Consider the following 21850-nt stretch of genomic DNA (forward strand, 5'->3'; position numbering starts at 1 on the left):
ACGAAAGGACACCTTCTACGAATGTGAGCAGATGAGACGTACGTTCTATTCGACAGATTCGGAATAAGCTGGATTATTTCCGCATCGGATAATTTCAAGCGACTAGTTATTTAATTTTACTAGGGATTTGCCTCCTTTCTTGTTAAATGAGCGAGATGCTCAAGACTTGGTTATTCAGTTTTCCTGTATTTTCCCTTTTTTACTCTTACAGCCATTTTAAATTAGAGTTTTTAATTTTTATTTTCATAACTACTTTAGTTTCTGAACAGTGGTGGATTAAAAGTACAAAAACTGATGCCTTTCTTTCGCTCATCTAGTTTAAGTTAACTCGGTGCCACATAAAGCTCAAAAGATGAGTCACGTGGAGTATCATCTGTCCCAGTGCTATGACAACGAAGAAACACCTTCTACGAATGTTAGCAGGTGAGACGTGCGTTCTGTTAGACAGACCCGGAATAAGCCAGAATATTTCCAGATGGGATACTTTGAAGCGACTAGTTATTTAGTTTTCTTAGGGGTCCACCTCATTTCATTTTAGATGAACGAGATGTCCGAGACTTTGTTTTTCAGTTTTCTTGTATTTTCCCTTATTTTCTCTTACCAGAATTTGAAAGACGAGTTCTTCATTTTTATTTTAATATCTATTTTAGTTTCTGCACAGTGGTATATTAAAAGTCTAAAAACTAATGAATTTCATTCGCTCGTCTAATTTAAGATATCTTGGTGCAACATAAAGCTCAAAAAATCAGTCACGGGCGAAGGTTCAGGAATATCATCACATGTCTCACTTTATAACAATTTTAACTAAGAAAAGTAGGGAAACGAGTTAGAAACAGTGTTCCTTCGAGTTCATCTAACAGTTAGAATTATACCTCATATTTGCTAAAAGAACTGCCCACTACTATCAGCGTGAAAACAGTGTGAGAATAATAATCACAATATTTTCCCCTTTGCTTTCTTCTTGCTCTCTAACTTCGAAAACTTGCGTCCATTACTTTGGAGAGGAAAAATAAAAACACAAATGTGTTCAACAGAACAAATGCTTATTGTTGCTATTTTTAATTTCACATATTGGCTGAAAGGTATACTTCTGGTCCTCTGGGTTACGTTCAGTGCCAAAGAGAGGGATGCGAAGCGTTACTCATACAGTGGTATCACCAAGAGCGTGAAAGAACGTAAGTGCAAAAATATCATATATTCGATACGGCAACAGTTTAAAAGAGCGATAAAGACACAATAAATGGCAAGGGCGTGATAATGTGTGCGTTGGCCTTTCATAATAATTTAATCTGATTGGTGCCAAGTACGGCACAATGAGCGGTAAAGAGATTTTACCGTCTACAAGGACTGTGTGTGAACATATTCCAGATATAACGAATGAAGTGCGATGTGAGATCTTGCCTAAACAAAGGAAGCCATTGACCAGAACTAAAGTATTATGACGGGTGGGTGATCTTCGGACCGACAATTATTGGAAAACACATTACCTTATTGTCCCATCCCGTATTATTGTAGATTCTGAGGACGCAAGTGAAATGACAACAGTTTGTTCGTCACAACATTGTTTCTAGATGTAACAAAGGGAAGTGAAAATATTGTTATGAAATTACACGAAGAACTGTCTGAAACAGATAAATCTCGAATGGAACCAAGCAGAGACATTTGTGACAGAGCAAGGGCCGAGTATAAAAAAAGCGCTGGAACACAACAATCAGTGCACTGCATGAACACAGCATTACGGCGCAGCCTGGATGAAAATTTCCTCAGTGAATAATTGCCAGAGATTTATAGATTCATCCAGACGGATAGATATTGAAACACTGGTTTTATCGGAAAATTTGAATGCACATTAGATAAAATTGTTGAAACTATATAGAGTAGTATTTGCATAATGTTTAATTCACGTTATTCGCAAAAAAACGGACATTGAAAAGTTCCTGTTGCATAAAAATAAACAGGAAATTACACCTTCATATCATCCTGATTAATCCTGATTAATTCCGTTTTTTTTTTAAATTAGCCACAAATGACGTGGAAGATGAACCTGAGAGATACATGAACATAGATGGCAGCGGTGATGACTTCAGAAGTGTATCGTCTTGGTGGGAGGTCAATACCTGTGCCTTCTTCCAAACTCTCCGAAGTGGCGAAACAAGTCCAATGAATTACAGACAAAATTTTAGCAGGGATAGTTTAGTTGTATCAGAGAATCGCCGTAACATCGATCCATATACCGTCAATGAAATTATGTGAATTCATAACAATAGGATGGCGAAGAAAAGTATTTTATGAAGACTGTCATGCGAGATGTAACACAAAGAGTCTTTGTAAATAGTCTCTGTTTATATATATACTTGAAATACACAGTTTTGTATTCTGAAGTTACTGTTACAAATAATCTCTTGCATTAGAGACATATAGCTGTCATACACTGAAGAGCCAAAGAAACCGATACACCGGCGTAATTTCGTGCAGGCCCCCGCGAGAACGCAAATGGTTCAAATGGCTCTGAGCACTATGGGACTTAACTTCTGTGGTCATCAGTCCCCTAGAACTTAGAACTACTTAAACCTAACTAACCTAAGGACATCACACACATCCATGCCCGAGGCAGGATTCGAACCTGCGACCGTAGCGGTCACGCGGTTCCAGACTGAAGCGCCTTTAACCGCACGGCCACACCGGCCGGCCCGCGAGAACGCAGAAGTACCGCAACACGAAGTGGCATGAACTCGACTGTCTGAAGTAGTGCCAGAGGGAACGGACACCATGAATGCGTAAGAGTACGAGGGGTGGAGATCTCTTCTGAACAGTAGTTGCAAGGCATCCCAGATATGCTCAATAATGTTCATGTCTGCGGAGTCTGGTGGCCAGTGGTAGTATTTAAACTCGAAAGAGTGTTCCTGGAGCCACTCTGTAGCAATTCTGGACGTATGGGGTGTTGCATTTTCTTGCTAGAATTGCCCAAGTCCGTCGTAATGCAAAATGGACATGAGTGGATGCTGGTGATCAGATCCTTATGATCATGTCCCCTATCGGAGTCGTATCTAGACGTATCAGGAGTACCATATCACTCTAACTGCACGCGCCCCACACCATTACAGAGCCTTCACCAGCTTGAACAGTCCCCTGCTGACATTCAGGGTCCATGGATTCGTGAGGTTGTCTCCATACCCGTACACGTCCATCCGCTTGATACAATCTGAGACGAGACTCGTCCTACCAAGCAACATATTTCCAGTGATCAACAGCCCAGTGTCGGTGTTGACGGGCCCAGGCGAGTCGTAAAGCTTTGTGTCGTGCAGTCATCAGGGGTACACGAGTAGTCCTTCGGCTCCGAAAGCCCATATTGATGAAGCTTCGTTGAATGGTTCTCATGCTGACACTTATTGGTGGCCCAACATTGAAATCTGCAGCAATTTGCGGAAGGGTTGCACTTCTGTCACGTTGAACGATTCTCTTTAGTCGGCGTTGGTCCCGTTCTTGCGGGATCTGTTTCTGGCCACATCGATGTCGGAGATTTGATGTTTTCCAGATTCCTGATATTCACGGTACACTCGTGAAACGGTCGTACGGGAAGATCACCACTTCATCGCCACCTCGGAGATGGTGTCTCCCATCACTTGTGCGTCGAGTATAACACTACATTCAAACTCACTTAAACGTTGATAACCTGCCATTGCAGCAGCAATAACCCATCTAACAACTGCGCCAAACAACTGTTGTCTTCTATACGCGTTGCCGACCGCTTGGCATATTCTGCCGGTTTACATGTCTCTGTATTTGAATACGCAAGCTTATACGAGTTTCTTTGGCGCTTCACTGTACTATTCGTTACGATGTCTTCGAACTCTACTGCATTAAAATAACTAGTACTATTTTATGAGCAATTTATCTGGTACTTTCAATGTTATTTTTATTTAAATATAATAAAAAAAATTGTCTTTCTCTGAACAGTCATCAAGTGACTTCATGACAATAGCAGACAGGATTTTGGAGTTTCGTTCCTGACTTTGCTCGTAAGCATGGTTTCGTCCTAGGCTGTATGTTGTATATGATCCCTGCTACTTACTTCTTCGGCCTCTGTGTTTCCTTTGGAATCACCTGCTATGAGATACCATAGGCTGTAATCGCCTGCTTACTGTAGCCGGCGGACAGTAGTAATACACTAAGGTGACAAATGTTGTGGGATGGCGATATACAGATACACTGATCAGCCAGTACATTATGACCACCTACTTAATAGCTGGTATGTCCACCTTTGGCACAGGTAACAGCGGCGTCACGTCAAGGCATGGAAGCAAAGAGGCCTTGGTGCGTCGATGGAGGTAGCTGGACCATATCTGCACACAAAAGTCAACTAATTCTTAAAAAATTCCCGGGGGGGGGGGGGGGGGGCTATGAGCTCTGAGGCCATGTTTAATCACATCCCAGATGTTTTCGGTCATGTTCAGTTCTAGCAAGCAGATCAATTGGAACTGGTCACTGTGTTCCTGGAACCACTCCATCACACTCCTGGCCCTGGGACATGGCGCATTATCTTGTTGAAAAATACCACTGCCGTCGGGAAACATGATCGTATGAAGGAGTATGCGTGGTCTGCAGTCAGCGTACGATAATCCTTGAACGGCAAGGTGCCTTGTTCAAATGGTTCAAATGGCTCTGAGCACCATGGGACTCAACTGCTGAGGTCATTAGTCCCCTAGAACTTAGAACTAGTTAAACCTAACTAACCTAAGGACATCACAAACATCCATGCCCGAGGCAGGATTCGAACCTGCGACCGTAGCGGTCTTGCGGTTCCAGACTGCAGCGCCTTTAACCGCACGGCCACTTCAAGGTGCCTTGTACGAGTTCCACTGCACCCATGGATGCCTACGTGAATGTTCCCCAGAGCCGCCGCCAGCTTGTCTCCGTCTCACAGTACAGATTTCAAGGAGCTGTTACCTCGAAGACGACTGATTCGCGCCGTTCCTTTGGCATGATGAAGAAGGTATCAAGATTCATGAGACTATGCAACGCTCTGCCACTGCGCCAACGTACAGTGCCGATGGTCACATACCCATTTAGTTGTTGCTGCCAATGTCATGGTGTTATCACTGGCACATGCTTGGGTCATCAGTTGCGGAAGCCCATCGTTAGGAGTGCTTGGTGCATTGTGTGTTCAGATACACTTGCACTCTGCCCAGCATTAAGATCTGATGTTAGTTGCTCCACAGTTCGCCACCTGCCTTGTTTTACCAGTCTTTCCAGCCTACGACGCCCTATATGTGTAATGAGGGTGTCCGTCCAACCCCCGACGTCTGGACGTGCTTTCACCTTGGTTTCGCTACGTGCTGAAGATGCTCACCACAGAACTCCTCGAACACCCTACAAGCCTTGCAGTTTCCGAAATGCTAGTGCCGAGCCTCCCGGCCGGCACAGTCCGAACTCAGACAGACCGCGCCATCGACATTCTACACATTGACAGCACGCTCACTGATAACAGCATGCACCGTGATTATGCTTGATTAGCAGTCACTCCTCTCCAGGTGCCACTGCTATCACCTGTACTGGTTTATATCGATAGTGGGTCGGTGGTCATACTGATCTGGCTGATCAGTGTATACGGATGGCGCATGGCGGTAGTATCGTGTGCACAAGGCATAAAAGGGCAGTGCGTTGGTGAAGCTGTCATTTGTACTCAGGTGATTCGTGTGAAAAGGTTTCAGAGGTGATTATGCCTGCACGACAGGAGTTAGCATACTTTGATTGCAGAATTGTAGTTGGAGCTAGACGCATGGGACATTCTATTTCGGATATCGTTAGGGAATTCAATATTGCGAGATCCACAGTGTCAAGACTGTGTCGATAATACCAGATTTCAGGCATTATCTCTCACCACGGACGACGGTCTTCACTTAACGACCGCGAGTACCGGCGTAGAGTTACCGCTGCTAAAAGACAAGCAACACCGAGTGAAATAACCACAGAAATCAATGTCCGTTAGGACAGTGGAGCGAAATTCGGTGTTATTGGGCTTTGGCTGCAGACCGACGCAAGTGGATTTGTTAACAGCACATTGCCTGCAGCGCCTTTCCCAGGCTCGTGACCGTATTGGTTGAACTCTAGGCGACTGTAAAACCATGGCCTTGTCGGACGAGACCCATTTTCAGTTGGCAAGAGCTGATGGTAGGGTTCGAGTGTGGTGCAGACCCCACGAAACCATGGAACCAAGTTTACAATAAGGCACTGTGCAAGCTGGTGGTGGCTCCATAATGGTGTGGTTTGTGTTCACATGGGATGGACTGCGTCCTCTCGTTCAACTGAATGACCCCTAACTGGAAATGGTTACGTTCTGGTACTTGGAGAGCATTGGCCGCGATTCGTGCACTACATGTTCTCAAACAACGATGTCATGTCACGGGGCCACGATTGCTTGCGATTGGTTTGCAGCTCATTCTGGGCAGTTCGAGCGAATGATCTGGCCGCCCAAATCGCCCAACTGCAGTCCCATATAACATTTATGGAGCGTAAGTGAGAGGTCAGTTCGTGCACAACATCCAGCGCCGGCAACACTTCCGCAATTATGGACAGCGATAGAGGCAGCATGGCTGAATATTTATGCATTGGACGTCCAGCGACTTGTTGAGTCCATGCCACATCGAGTTGCTGCACTACACTGGGCGAAAGGAGGTTCGACACGATGCTATGAGGTATAGTACGAGTGCACACTGGCAGACGCCGAGTCGAGCGGAGGCGCCAGCAGCGGTAGCAGCAGCAGCAGCAGCAGCAGCGATTGCCTGATACACAGTAATTTAGTTTACTTGCTGCTTTTTTTAAATGTGCTTATGAAAATTAGTGAACTGTACCTGTGTATTAGCAGATTACTGTAAGTTTTTGTTTTTGCGTGCATATCCTTGTGTAAGGCGGCTTCCTAGTGTAATTTTCCCGCCGTCAGACCGTCAGGACAAGTGCAGCAGTTTTGGAGTAAGCAGAGTTTCTAGTAACAGGTAACTGTAGATACATCCACTTCAGTAGAGATACAAGGTTTGGAACTTAGCTAGTGGCAGCTATTCATTCACAACCAATACAAAACAGTTACATGTTTTCACATGTTGCTGTCCTTCAAAGTAGTCACCAGCGTTGTGTAGAACCCGTTGCCAGCCATGTGGAGGACGTGGTATACCTTTATCAGAGTCTGTTCTGTTGAAGGTGCGAATGGAGTTGTCTGCTGCCTGTCGAATCTCCGGAACAGTTCTGAAGCGAATGTTACGAAGTGGTTCCCTCATCTTCGGAATCAAATCAAAGTCACAAGGACTTAAGTCCGGGGAGTTTGGTGGATGGTACAGTACTTCCCAGTCCCATCGACCGAACAGAGTAACCACAGCTTGCGCTGTATCGCCCACGCATTGTCGTGCAAAATGATGGGTGGGTTGCGCAGAAAGTGTCGCTGTTTCTTTCGCAAAGCTGGTGGTTGATGACACTGTCGTGCTGTACGACCTCTGGCACATTCAATCTTGATCCAGCTCCGTTGTTCCTGTTTTGAAAACCTAGTGACACCGTTACGTTAGACAGCTCGCTCACAAGTGTTTTCCTCGATTGTGACCATGCCGGTGACGTGGGACGGGCGACTCCATTTGCTCGAAGGTAAGGTAGGTATGTCGCAACGTGTGCTATCAGCGACAATAGTAGATTCCATTGCATAGTGTCCCCACAGCAGTGTTACCACTATTAAGTTCCAACCTACGTATTTACCTCTGTTTAATAATTTGCCGTCTCAGAGCAGTTTTTAGCGTTTCTTTACTCTCCACGTTATGTTTTGCGTACATTTCAAACTCAGTAGTGCCATTTGAGGTCTTATATCTATTTTTACACACACTACGATATGCCTAAGGTGTGCTTGTTGTGAACTGACACAAGAAGAATTGACTGCTGTCCGCAGACAGCTGGAAGCAGCGTTGGCTACCGTCGAAATGCTTCATGGCTAATGTTCAAAGTTACGGCGGAATTGGGGTGCCGGGGACGAGACCTGCAACATCTTTGGTGCCTTTGGAGTCCCCTGGTGATATGGATGTCGCTGCATCTTCTGGTTCGCAACATCTGACCGGTCCGTCCTCACGCGAGAGTGGGTGACAGACAGTGGTGGGTTGGCGTGCCATTTGACAGAAGGCGAATGAGGGAGCAGGTCACGCAGCTGACTCCCCTATGTCTTAGCAAAAGGTACGACGTGTATTGATGATAACTCTGAGCCCTCACGAGATGCATCTCTTTTTGGGCCAGCGGACGATTTTATTGCCCAGTCCGGACAAGTGCAGAGAGTGAGTGTGCTGGTCATTGGGAGACTTAGTGTTAGGCGGGTGATGGAGCCCCTCAGGGAAATAGCCGGCAGGGCAAGAAAGAATACCAGCGGGCACTCGGTATGTTCTCTGGGGGTTTCGTCTGTGATGTTGAAGAGGCCTTGCCGGCAGCTGCCAAGCCCACTGTCTGCAGCTGGCTGCAAATAGTGGCGCATGTCGGAGCGAATAGCGGCCTCACACACGGACGCTCCCAACCGAGCAACTGAGCGCGGCGGATCTGCGTGCGCGCCTGAACGCGCGAAGAACTGTGGTGCTCAGGTGCGTGGAGGGAAGTTCAAGGACACGCTCTTGCGCGCTCGCAAGTCGGCGTTCAGGAGTGCCCTGCGCAGGCGTCTGCGTGTAAACTGTGAAACCCGCGCGCAAGTACGCGCGCAAGCGTGGCGCGTGTAGTTTCGTCAGTTCTAAAATCTTGCGTGGCGCGTGCGCAGCGAGTGCTCTAGTTGCAGCCATGTTTCGTGCGAAAGAGGAACGTAGAAGTATTGTTCTCGCTACTACAACAGTAGGTATTGCAGCTATGAGCATGACAAAAAAAAAAAAAAAAAAAAAAAAAAAAAAAAAGACGTGGTACTTGGGTTAAGGAATACAGGTACCGTCACAATCACACTTCTTTGATTAAAGAACTACGAGACAATTATCCAGATGACTTTCGAAATTATTTAAGAATGGACAGTGAAATATTCGATGCATTGCTTGACAACGTCAAGGAGGAAATCAGCCAGAGGGACACTGATGAGAAAAAGTATTTCTGTAGTGGAACGCCTTACCGCTAATCTCCGATTTTTAGCAACGGGTCGCTCCCTCGAAGATTTAAAATTTGCCACAGTAATTTCCGCACCGTCGTTGTCAAATATAATTCCAGAGACATGCAAAGCACTTTATGAAACACTTCGGCCAGAGGCCATGAAGGTAAGCGATTAAAAATATTGACGATGTTGTTGTTGTTGTGGTCTTCAGTCCTGAGACTGGTTTGATGCAGCTCTCCATGCTACTCTATCCTGTGCAAGCTTCTTCATCTCCCAGTACCTACTGCAACCTACATCCTTCTGAATCTGCTTAGTGTATTGATCTCTTGGTCTCCCTCTACGATTTTTACCCTCCACGCTGCCCTCCAATGCTAAATTTGTGATCCCTTGATGCCTCAAAACATGTCCTACCAACCGATCCCTTCTTTTAGTCAAGTTGTGCCACAAACTTCTCTTCTCCCCAATCCTATTCAATACCTCCTCATTAGTTACGTGATCTACCCACCTTATCTTCAGCATTCTTCTGTAGCACCACATTTCGAAAGCTTCTATTCTCTTCTTGTCCAAACTAGTTATCGTCCATGTCTCACTTCCATACATGGCTACACTCCATACAAATACTTTCAGAAACGACTTCCTGACACCTAAATCTATACTCGATGTTAACAAATTTCTCTTCTTGAGAAACGCTTTCCTTGCCATTGCCAGTCTACATTTTATATCCTCTCTACTTCGACCATCATCGGTTATTTTACTCCCTAGATAGCAAAACTCCTTTACTACTTTAAGTGTCTCATTTCCTAATCTAATTCCCTCAGCATCACCCGATTTAATTTGACTACATTCCATTATCCTCGTTTTGCTTTTGTTGATGTTCATCTTATATCCTCCTTTCAAGACATTGTCCATTCCGTTCAACTGCTCTTCCAAGTCCTTTGCTGTCTCTGACAGAATTGCAATGTCATCGGCGAACCTCAAAGTTTTTACTTCTTGTCCATGAATTTTAATACCTACTCCGAACTTTTCTTTTGTTTCCTTTACTGCTTGCTCAATATACAGATTGAATAACATCGGGGAGAGGCTACAACCCTGTCTCACTCCTTTCCCAACCACTGCTTCCCTTTCATGCCCCTCGACTCTTATAACTGCCATCTGGTTTCTGTACAAATTGTAAATAGCCTTTCGCTCCCTGTATTTTACCCCTGCCACCTTCAGAATTTGAAAGAGAGTATTCCAGTCAACATTGTCAAAAGCTTTCTCTAAGTCTACAAATGCTAGAAACGTAGGTTTGCCTTTTCTTAATCTTTCTTCTAAGATAAGTCGTAAGGTTAGTATTGCCTCACGTGTTCCAACATTTCTACGGAATCCAAACTGATCTTCCCCGAGGTCGGCTTCTACCAGTTTTTCCATTCGTCTGTAAAGAATTCGCGTAAGTATTTTGCAGCTGTGACTTATTAAACTGATAGTTCGGTAATTTTCACATCTGTCAACACCTGCTTTCTTTGGGATTGGAATTATTATATTCTTCTTGAAGTCTGAGGGTATTTCACCTGTCTCATACATCGTGCTCACTAGATGGTAGAGTTTTGTCATGACTGGCTCTCCCGAGGCCATCAGTAGTTCTAGTGGAATGTTGTCTACTCCCGGGGCCTTGTTTCGACTCAGGTCTTTCAGTGCTCTGTCAAACTCTTCACGCAGTATCTTATCTCCCATTTCGTCTTCATCTACATCCTCTTCCATTTCCATAATATTGTCCTCGAGTACATCTCCCTTGTATAAACCCTCTATATACTCCTTCCACCTTTCTGCCTTCCCTTCTTTGCTTAGAACTGGGTTTCCATCTGAGCTCTTGATATTCATACAAGTGGTTCTCTTCTCTCCAAAGGTCTCTTTAATTTTCCTGTAGGCAGTATCTATCTTACCCCTAGTGAGACAAGCCTCTACATCCTTACATTTGTCCTCTAGCCATCCCTGCTTAGCCATTTTGCACTTCCTGTCGATTTCATTTTTGAGACGTTTGTATTCCTTTTTGCCTGCTTCATTTACTGCATTTTTATATTTTCTCCTTTCATCAATTAAATTCAATATTTCTTCTGTTACCCAAGGATTTCTATTAGCCCTCGTCTTTTTACCTACTTGATCGTCTGCTGCCTTCACCACTTCATCCCTCAGAGCTACCCATTCTTCTTCTACTGTATTTCTTTCCCCCATTCCTGTTAATTGTCCCCTTATGCTCTCCCTGAAACTCTCTACAACCTCTGGTTCTTTCAGTTTATCCAGGTCCCATCTCCTTAAATTCCCACCTTTTTGCAGTTTCTTCAGTTTCAAACTGCAGTTCATAACCAATAGATTGTGGTCAGAATCCACATCTGCCCCAGGAAATGTCTTACAATTTAAAACCTGGTTCCTAAATCTCTGTCTTACCATTATATAATCTATCTGAAACCTGTCAGTATCTCCTGGCTTCTTCCATGTATACAGCCTCCTTTCATGATTCTTGAACCAAGTGTTAGCTATGATTAAGTTATGCTCTGTGCAAAATTCTACAAGGCGGCTTCCTCTTTCATTCCTTCCCCCCAATCCATATTCACCTACTATGTTTCCTTCTCTCCCTTTTCCTACTGACGAATTCCAGTCACCCATGACTATTAAATTTTCGTCTCCCTTCACTACCTGAATAATTTCTTTTATCTCGTCATACATTTCATCTATTTCTTCATCATCTGCAGAGCTAGTTGGCATATAAACTTGTACTACTGCAGTAGGCATGGGCTTTGTGTCTATCTTGGCCACAATAATGCGTTCACTGTGCTGTTTGTAGTAGCTAACCCGCACTCCTATTTTTTTATTCATTATTAAACCTACTCCTGCATTACCCCTATTTGATTTTGTATTTATAACCCTGTAATCACCTGACCAAAAGTCTTGTTCCTCCTGCCACCGAACTTCACTAATTCCCACTATATCTAACTTTAACCTATCCATTTCCCTTTTCAAATTTTCTAACCTACCTGCCCGATTAAGTGATCTGACATTCCACGCTCCGATCCGTAGAACGCCAGTTTTCTTTCTCCTGATAACGACGTCCTCTTGAGTAGTCCCCGCCCGGAGATCCGAATGGGGGACTATTTTACCTCCGGAATATTTTACCCAAGAGGACGCCATCATCATTTAATCATACAGTAGAGCTGCATGTCCTCGGGAAAAATTACGGCTGTAGTTTCCCCTTGCTTTCAGCCGTTCGCAGTACCAGCACAGCAAGGCCGTTTTGGTTAATGTTACAAGGCCAGATCAGTCAATCATCCAGACTGTTGCCCCTGCAACTACTGAAAAGGCTGCTGCCCCTCTTCAGGAACCACATGTTTGTCTGGCCTCTCAACAGATACCCCTCCGTTGTGGTTGCACCTACGGTACTGCCATCTGTATCGCTGAGGCACGCAAGCCTCCCCACCAACGGCAAGGTCCATGGTTCATGGGGGGATGACGATGTGTTAGCAATTATTATTTCAGAAGTACCCGTAGCTCATTATTACATGGTACAAAACTCACAAAAACATACTGGAACCATTGTTTAAACAATTAGAAAAAAACCACCACTGTTACTAATCTCTGGTCATATAATGACCATATTGATCATAATAAGTGTTAATGGAAACAGTGCCTTGATCTGTAACAGAGGTTTGAGACCCTGCTTATGTAGAAGGAGATGAGCGAGAAATAGGTGTAGAAGCTTGGGATGGTGCTGACAACAGCCTGACTTTACAGATGTCATTATCACACAAATCAGTGTGTGGAGTTAAAGTTTTCAGCAAACCTCGTGTTAACACTACATTAATTAATGATTCAGCATATATTGCTTGTATGGGCTCCATCCGTTCTAATTTCTTCGCCACGTTGATACCTGTAGCTTCATGTTCCTTCAGATCATCTCTTCTTATCTGCTGCAAAGTACTGGTGCACGTTTGCATCATCTCAAATGTAGCCGAAGCTATATTAAGCTTCTGTTTCTTTTCTTTTTTTTTTTTTTTTGGCATTTCCGGGAAAGACATACATGTAGGTTGTGCTTGTTCTTGTTCTCCCTGTAAGAGGAATATTCAATTACTGTTTTTGGTTTTGCTTCAGTTTCCTACAACCAAAGAAGAATGGATAGACATAGCGAAAGGATTTGAAGAAAAGTGGTAATTTATAAACTGCGGAGGAGCAATAGATGGAAAACATATACGCATTGTGCCACCACCTCACTCTGGAGCCCGTTACTTTAACTACAAGAACTTCTACAGTGTCGTTTTACTCGCTTTGGTAAATGCACATTACGAATTCGTATTTGTTGATGTGGGGAAAAATGGAAGAATGTCTGATGGAGGAATTCTTGAATACACAGAATTCTTTCATGCACTGCAGAACGAACATGTGAATTTGCCAAGTAATGATGAAATTATAAAGAATTTAAATTTTGTATTTTTGGGTGATGAAGCTTTTTCATTGAAAGATAACTTCTTAAAACCTTATTCTCAAAGAGAATTGGGACACGACAGAAGAATTTTTAACTGCAGATTGTCACGTGCTCGCAATGTTGTAGAAAATGTTTTTGGTATAATAACATCACGATTTAGAATTCTCCATACAACAATCAACATGAAGATCGAAAAGATAAATTACGTTATTTTGGCCATATGTGCATTACACAATTTTTTACGTAGACGAAGTAAAGGATAAATGACAGTTACAGCATTGGACACGGAAGATTTGGTAGACTGTACATTAAATGAGGGTGACTGGCGAAAGGGAGCAGTGGAATTACCTGGTTTACAGTCTGCGGTGTCAAGAAATCCATCTATATGAGTAAAAGTCAATCGAGAAGCATATAAGAAATATTTTGTCTCAGAGGGAGGTGTGCCCTGGCAGGAAGACATGTTACGTGCTGGAAGAGCGTAACACGTTTCATTACATGGGAACTGTATAGTACAAGATATAACATTGTTTTAACATTTTTCTTGAAGTTCTATTGCTATAAAATACACACAAGCAACTGTACTCGCCGGCCGAGGTGGCCGAGCGGTTCTAGGCGCTCAGTCCGGAACCGCGCGACTGCTACGGTCGCAGGTTCGAATCCTGCCTCGGGCATGGATGTGTGTGATGTCCTTAGGTTAGTTAGGTTTAAGTAGTTCTAAGTTCTAGGGGACTGATGACCACAGATGTTAAGTCCCATAGTGCTCAAAGCCATTTGAACCATTTTTTTTTAACTGTACTCTTAACAATATAAATACACAACCGTTAACTCACTTTTGCAAGTTGTCGTTCATTGTGTTGACTTCCACCATCAATCGTAACCTCGTTGACCTCATAACTGGCTTCATTGTCAATTCCATTGTCGTCTTCACAGTCAGAGATACCGCTCTGTACACCCACAGAAATATCCATGTTCGAACAACTCGCTCTTGGCAGCTCTTGGTCTACAGTAAATAAAAGCAAGTCGTAGTACCACAAAGTTGGTACATAAATGTCATCGAGAAAACTGCCACTACGCTTACTGTCACAAACTTTCTTCAGCTCCTTTCTTAATGAGCCCCGTAAGCTTTGTATTTTTCTTGCAACAAAGTCGCGGTTCGCTTCAGGAAAAACTGGTTTGCAAAACGCAACCAATTTATCATAAGCTTAGTTCTTTAAATTCTTATTTATGTAGTCTTTTGATCTCACTCTCCACAAGCACTGTTGCTCTTTGTATATGTTTATAAATTCCGTCGAAAAGTCCTTCGTGCAGCAACGGGAATCCGCCATGATCGCGTCGAGTACTGTTGGCTACTGACAACGACCAGCGGGAGAGCGCACAATAATTCACGTCGCTGTAGGCAACTCAGGGGAGCACAAGCAACACACGTGAGAACGCCACACGCCAGGCGTGTAAGTTTGAATGCGCTGGCGGGCAAGAGCGGGGCGCATCTAACCGCTGGCTTGACCGCACACCTGCGTCTTGAATTTACCTGAAATCACACGGGAGCTCTTGCGTACGGAACTGCGTAGCGTGTCCTAAATCGCGCGGTTAGGAGCGTCTGTGTGAGGGCCGCTAAAGACGCCTACTGCTTGGGTTCTGAGGGCATCCTCGGCTCCTTTCAGCGGATGGCTGATTTGATGAAGGCAAATATCATCGCACGCGGGGTGCAGGCTGAACTGTCTATTCCAGGGTACCTGTCGTTCCCAGGGTTGATTGCGGTCCTCCGGTTTGGCGTTGAGTGGAAGGTCTAAACCAGACGCTCAGACGACTCTGGGACGATGTTGGATGCGAATTTCTCGACCACCGCTATCAGGTACAGAGTTCCAGGGTTCCTCTTAATAGGTCAGGCGTGCACCACACGCAGGAAGAGACTACTAGGGTAGCGGAGTATATGTGGCGACACATGGGGCATTTTTTTAGGTTAGAGAAATCCTCTCTTCGGATCAAAGATGATTTGCCTGATAAATTAGCCACAGTGTACTCAGACCCTTTCGTCGTCGTAGATCAGAGTTAGAAAAGGTTAATATGATTTTCGTAAACTGCAGGAGCATCTAAGGAAAGGTCCTAGAATTAGTTTCGCTTACTGAAGGTTATAACGCCCAAACAGTATTAGTAACAGAAATTTGGTTGAAACCGGACGTTAATGACGACGAAATCCTACGTTCAGATTGGAATATTTATCATAAGGGCAGGTTAATCGCCAATGGTAGCGGCGTACTTATTTCAGTAAAGAGTTCGATAAAATCCAGTAAGGTTATCACAGATTTCGATTGTGAATTAATCTGGTTGAAGTTAACAAAGATCGGTCAAAAATAGTAACCGGATGCTTTTCTAGACCGCTTTGGTCAAGAGCTCCAGTGGTAGAGCACTTCAGACATAACTTGCAGAATATCGTTGGTAATTTTCCTGATCATGCCGTCGTAACAGGGAATGACTTCAACCTGCCAGGTATATTTTGTAAGTGTCATGCTTTCAAAACTGGTGGCAGAGACAGGGAACCGTGTGACATTGTTCTGGATGTCTTGTCCGAAAATTACTTTGAGCAGATAGTTAGAGAACAAACACGTGAGGGTAGCGTCTTAGACCTCCTGGCAACAAACAGATATGACCTAATCGCAGCAGTTAACGTAGATGAAGGCATCAGTGATCATAAGGCTGTGATAGCATCTGTGACACCGGGTCTGACATAGCATGTTAAGAAAGGTAGGAACATATTTTTACTTATCAAAAGTGACAGGATACGAATTTCAGAGTATCTGATCAGTAAGCATCAAATATTCGGTGGTGAGGACGAAGATGTGGAAAACAAATGAAAAAATTCAAAGGAATCGTGCCATATTCCCTAGACAAATATGTTCCGAATGAGGTCTTGAGGGCCCGCCCGGTTAGCCAAGCGGTCTTAACGCACTGCTTTCCGGGCGGGAAGGCGTGCCAGTCCCCGGCACGAATCCGCCCGGCGGATTAGTGTCGAGGTTCGGTATGCTGGTTAGTCTGTGGATGGTTTTTAAGGCGGTTTTCCATCTGGCTCGTCGAATGCGGGCTGGTTCCCCTTATTCCGCCTCAGTTACAATACGTCGGCAATTCCTGTGCAAACACTTTCTCCACGTGCGCGTACACCCTAATTACTTTACCACGCAACATCGGGTTACACTCGTCTGGTGTGAGACGTTCCCGGGAGGGGGTCAACTGGAGGCCGAACCGCACAATAACCCTAGGTTTGGTTTGGAGCGGCGGTGGTGTGAGTGGATTGCTGTTGCCTGTTGTGGGGTTGTGTATCACTGTGGGCTACGGTGGGGACGAAGCCTCTCCGTCGTTTCTAGGTCCCCAGTTCAATGCCATACAATACAATACAAGGTCTTGAGGGATGGGAAAGACTCACCATGTTATAATAGCCGTATTAGAAAACTGCTACATAAACAAAGAGAACTTTACTTCAGATTCAAGAGAAGTAAAAACCTAGCTGACAAACAAAAGCTGAAGGTAGCGAAAATGAGAGCAAGGACAGCAAAGAGTCAAGCGTTCAATGACTTTGAAAGTAAAACTTCGTCAACTCATCTGAGTAAAACCCTAAGAGATTTTGGTCGTATTTAAAATCAGTGAACGGGTCAAAATCACCTATTCATTCACTCAGTGACCATACTGTCGCAGAAACACAAGATGACAGAGAGACGGCCGAAATACTGAATTCGGTCTTCCAGAATTGTTTCACCACGGAAGATCGTAACATGGTCCCTCCTTTCAATCGTCGTACGAACGTCAAAACGGCAGATATTGAGATAACCGATCGCGGAATAGAAAAACAACTACACTCGTTTAGTAGCGGAAAGGCGTCATGATCAGATGAGATACCTGTAAGATTCTACAAAGTTTATGCGAAATAACTTGTTCCCCTTCTAGCAGTAACTAATCGTAGATCGCTTGAGCAACGATTAGTACCTGGAACCGACTGGAAGAAAGCGCAGATGACTCCTGTTTTTAAGAAGGGTCGTAGGACAGATGCACACTATTGTATAGGAACATATCGTTGACGTTAATCTGTTGTAGAATTGTGGAATTAGTTTTATGCTCAATAATTATGACGTTCTTGGAGAAGGTTCAAATGGCTCTGAGCACTATGGGACTTAACATCTGTGGTCATCAGTCCCCTAGAACTTAGAACTACTTAAACCTAACTAACTTAAGGACATCACACACATCCATGCCCGAGGCAGGATTCGAACCTGCGACCGTAGCAGTCGCGCGGTTCCGGACTGAGCGCCTAGAACCGCTAGACCACCGCGGCCGGCTCTTGGAGAAGGAATACCTCTTCCATAAAAATCAACATGGATTCCGCAAACAGAGATCCTGCGAAATTCAGCTCGCTCTGGGCCTCCTTGAGATCCACAGAGCCGGTTGATACCGTGTTCCCTGAATTCAGGAAGCCATTTGACACCGTCCCGCACTGCCGTTTAGTGAAAAGATACGATCTTATCGAGTATCGGAGCAGATTTTCAACTGTATTCAAGACTCCCTTGCAGACAGAACTCAATACGTCGCTCTTAACAGAACAAAATCGATATATGTAAAGGTTATTTCCGGTGTACCTAAGGAAATGTGGTAGGACCATTACTGTTTATAATATATATAAATGATCCAGTAGAAAGGGGCGGATGCTCTCTAAGGCTGTTCGCAGATGATGAGGTTGTCTATAACAAAGTAGCAACGCCAGAAGATAGTAACAATTTGCAGAATGACCTCCAGAGAGCTGATGAATGGTGCAGGCTCTGGCAGTTGACCATTAACGTAAATAAATGTAACATATTGCGCATTCATAGGAAAAGGAAGCCTCTACTGTATAGCTCACTATTAATGACAAACCGCTGGAAAGAGTATCTGCCGTAAAATATCTAGGACTAACTATCCGGAACTACCCTAATGACCATGTAAAGCAAATAGTGGGAAAATCAGATGCGAGACTCCTATTCATAGGAAGAATCTTAAGGTTCAAATGGTTCAAACGGTTCTGAGCACTATGCGACTTAACTGCTGAGGTTATCAGTCGCCTAGAACTTAGAACTAATTAAACCTAACTAACTTAAGGACATCACACACATCCATGGCAGAGGCAGGATTCGAACCTGCGACCGTAGCGGTCGCGCGGTTCGAGACTGTAGCGCCTAGAACCGCACGGCCACTCCGGCCGGTGAATCTTAAGGAAATGTAACTCAGCCAAGAAAGAAGTCCCTTGTAAGGCGCTTGTTCCACCCATTTTTGAGTATTGTTCATCCATATGGGATTCCTACCAGATAGGACTGATAGAGAAGTTAGAAAAGATCCGACGAAGAGCGTACCGAAATGCTCAACCAACTCGATTGGCAGACGTTACAAGAGAGGCGGTGGATATCACGGAGAGTTCTACTATTCAAAGTTCGGAGAGATTACTTTCCGGGAAGAGTCGGAGAACATATTACTTCCCCCTACATGCGTCTAGCGTAATGAACATGAGAAAATTCGAGAAATTTAGAGTAGATACAGGGGCTTACCGACAATCATTCTTTCCACGCGGTTTTCGCTCGTGTAACAAGGTTGGAGGGCTCAGTGCTGCAAAAAGGACCCAACACCACACACCATCATGAGGCTTGCGGAGTATGATGTAGATGTAAATCACAATACTTTTGTGACGTCACTGTACTACGTGAAGACTATTCACAAGAAACAGGGCTCTTCAGCAGAGTTAGTTGGAACAGTTGTAAAGCTGACCCTGTCGTAATAATGGCAGTAACAAAATATACGTTTCCCAGGCGACTGACTAGCGAAGAACGCCAGCACATTGCGATAGCAGCGTCTACCGTCTAGACTGCGCGGAGTGCTGACTCAGTGGCAGGGAGGCGGAGCCGCCTTTATCTGCTGCGCCGTTGGCTGGGCTGGCGCTACGGCGCGTTAACGGCGGCCATTTCCTCAGCAAACCTGGAACGCTCCTCAGCACGGCCTGATAGCGTGCCTGCTGATCACAGGTGCCTGGCCTCGCGCAGCCAGTGAATACACATAACGACCTTCAACAAGCCACTTCGTTCTTCCGCGTTACCAGCCAAAGATACTAGCAAGCAGAATACAATCAGTATGCGATACCTCCACAGTCCCATCATCAATGCGAAGAGTCACAATCCTAATTATATACTATTCATATATGCACTAAATGCTTAGCTGTTGAATCGTGTTTTTTTTTCCCTTGAGAACAAAGGCATAAATTATGAATACATAAACTGCAGGAAAGGGCCTGGAGAATACGTAATAACCAAACACAGCACTCTTGCTCATTGTAAATATCTATAGGAAATATTGAAGTTGTAGCTACTACGTCTGAGAACATTTATCACTCAGTTATGCACTTAAAAACCAGTGGTGACAATTATCGTAAAAAGCAAGTCTATCCAAGGCCGAGGAGCAAAATTAAAACTCAGTTTAGGTCTGTCAGCAAAGAGTAAACAGAAAACTTAAGAATATCGTTTTCTACCTTTCAATAATGTCGTACAGTCAACTTAAAAACATCATTTTCTACCTTTTAATAATGTCGTACAGTCAATGAATTACTTACGAAGATGAGAGAGATTACTACACCAAATTAATTAGAAACGCATTAAGAAGTACCTGCTGAACAATGTAGTCTACACAGTGAAGAAATATTTAGATAACAAAGAGTATGTATTTGTTGGGAAATGTAACACAACTAAATAATAATAAAATACCAGAATAAATCATTCACTGGGTAGTGGAGTATGATATACTTTGAAGCTTCTTGGCCGGATGAAAGTATATGCTGAACCGAAGCAAGGTTCTACGTTCATGTTCGGTTCTGGCACACAGTCATAATCTGCCAGGATGTTTCCACAATAAAACCCATCTGCCATTTCACAACACAGTTCCACGCCCCCATGTTTTTTTCTGCGAAAAATTACACCAAAGCTTAGCAGTGGATAATACTAATATCTGACACCCTTAACGAGCTTATCAGATCACTTATTATTGAGAAAAGCGTACCCAGAGCAATTGCAAAGTCGCTCTGCACAAGATACAACAATAAAATTCGACGATTAAGAGAGAATTTCTTTGGAAAAAAGTTCGTAAAGCATGGACACAGTCTAGTTCTACGGCTGTTCGGCCTGTGTATCGAAGATTCAGTGATGGTACGGCAAGAAAAAGGAACAAAAGTGAGATAGTGTTAATACTTTCATCCTTCTTTACCTCCTCTGCATTACTGCAGATGACGTGTCACTGAGCACATTTATACTGTGCATGCAGTACATGTGAGGTGCCTAGTTGTTTCCACTGCCCTGTGTGGAATACATAAGTTCTTTTACACTTCACTAACCTGCTGTCTTCATGATTATGATGTCCCCAGCACAGAAAACAGCACGCAGGTCGTGGGTTCTTTTTCTTGAGGCTGAAATTAACTTCGCAAGGAACTGCTGCTACGAATAAACTATAACTCATTTGGGATGCCACTCGCGTTTTTATTGATATAGACACGATAAATTATTCTTGATCACAAAGTATTGAACATATCTTTCCACAGTCATTATATCTGGCTAAAATAACATGAAATACATCCTGCCACAGACAACATGTCTGTCTACTGGAACCGTCAGACCTGGAGAATAAAAGTACATGAATCAAATACTACTATTACAGACAACATGTCTGTAGCTAGCGACGGTCGGAACTGTAGTAAATAAAACTGCGTGAACCAAATACTGCTATAACAGACAACATGTCTGTCTACTGGAACGGTCAGAACTGGAGAGCCGGACTGCCCGAGACACTTCGCGCGCCAAGCCAGCAAGGCGTGACCCGAACGCCACCGAAGTGCATCGGCAGTAATATAGTCAGTATTTTGTTTTAGTAATACTTTGATTTTAATAATTTTGAAATGAGTGATTGATAGCTGGCTGTTGAGAGATGTTTATTTAAAAAAATTAAGTAATTTGGAAGACAGGTTTAATTAATAATAGCAACTAAAGTTTAACGTTTTGGCGCCCTACCGCCGAACACAGCAACCAATCACAGAGCAGCAGCATCATGCAGGCGGTCTTTCTCACGGGAATGGTACCGCATCTAACGTCTGTCACCGGTACCTCGTATCCCACGCTGCGTCATCTCTATGCTTCTTGCATCTCCACTGCCCTGGGAATAGCTTCCTGGAGCCTAATATGATGGCTGAATAAGCCAGAAATATTACACATCCCCTTCCTTCTGAGATTTCCAAAAACTGGGGTGTTCTCGAAGACAACACTCAATTT

The sequence above is a fragment of the Schistocerca nitens genome, chromosome 3 (assembly GCF_023898315.1).
Source record: "Schistocerca nitens isolate TAMUIC-IGC-003100 chromosome 3, iqSchNite1.1, whole genome shotgun sequence".
Classification (NCBI taxonomy): Eukaryota; Metazoa; Arthropoda; class Insecta; order Orthoptera; family Acrididae; genus Schistocerca; species Schistocerca nitens.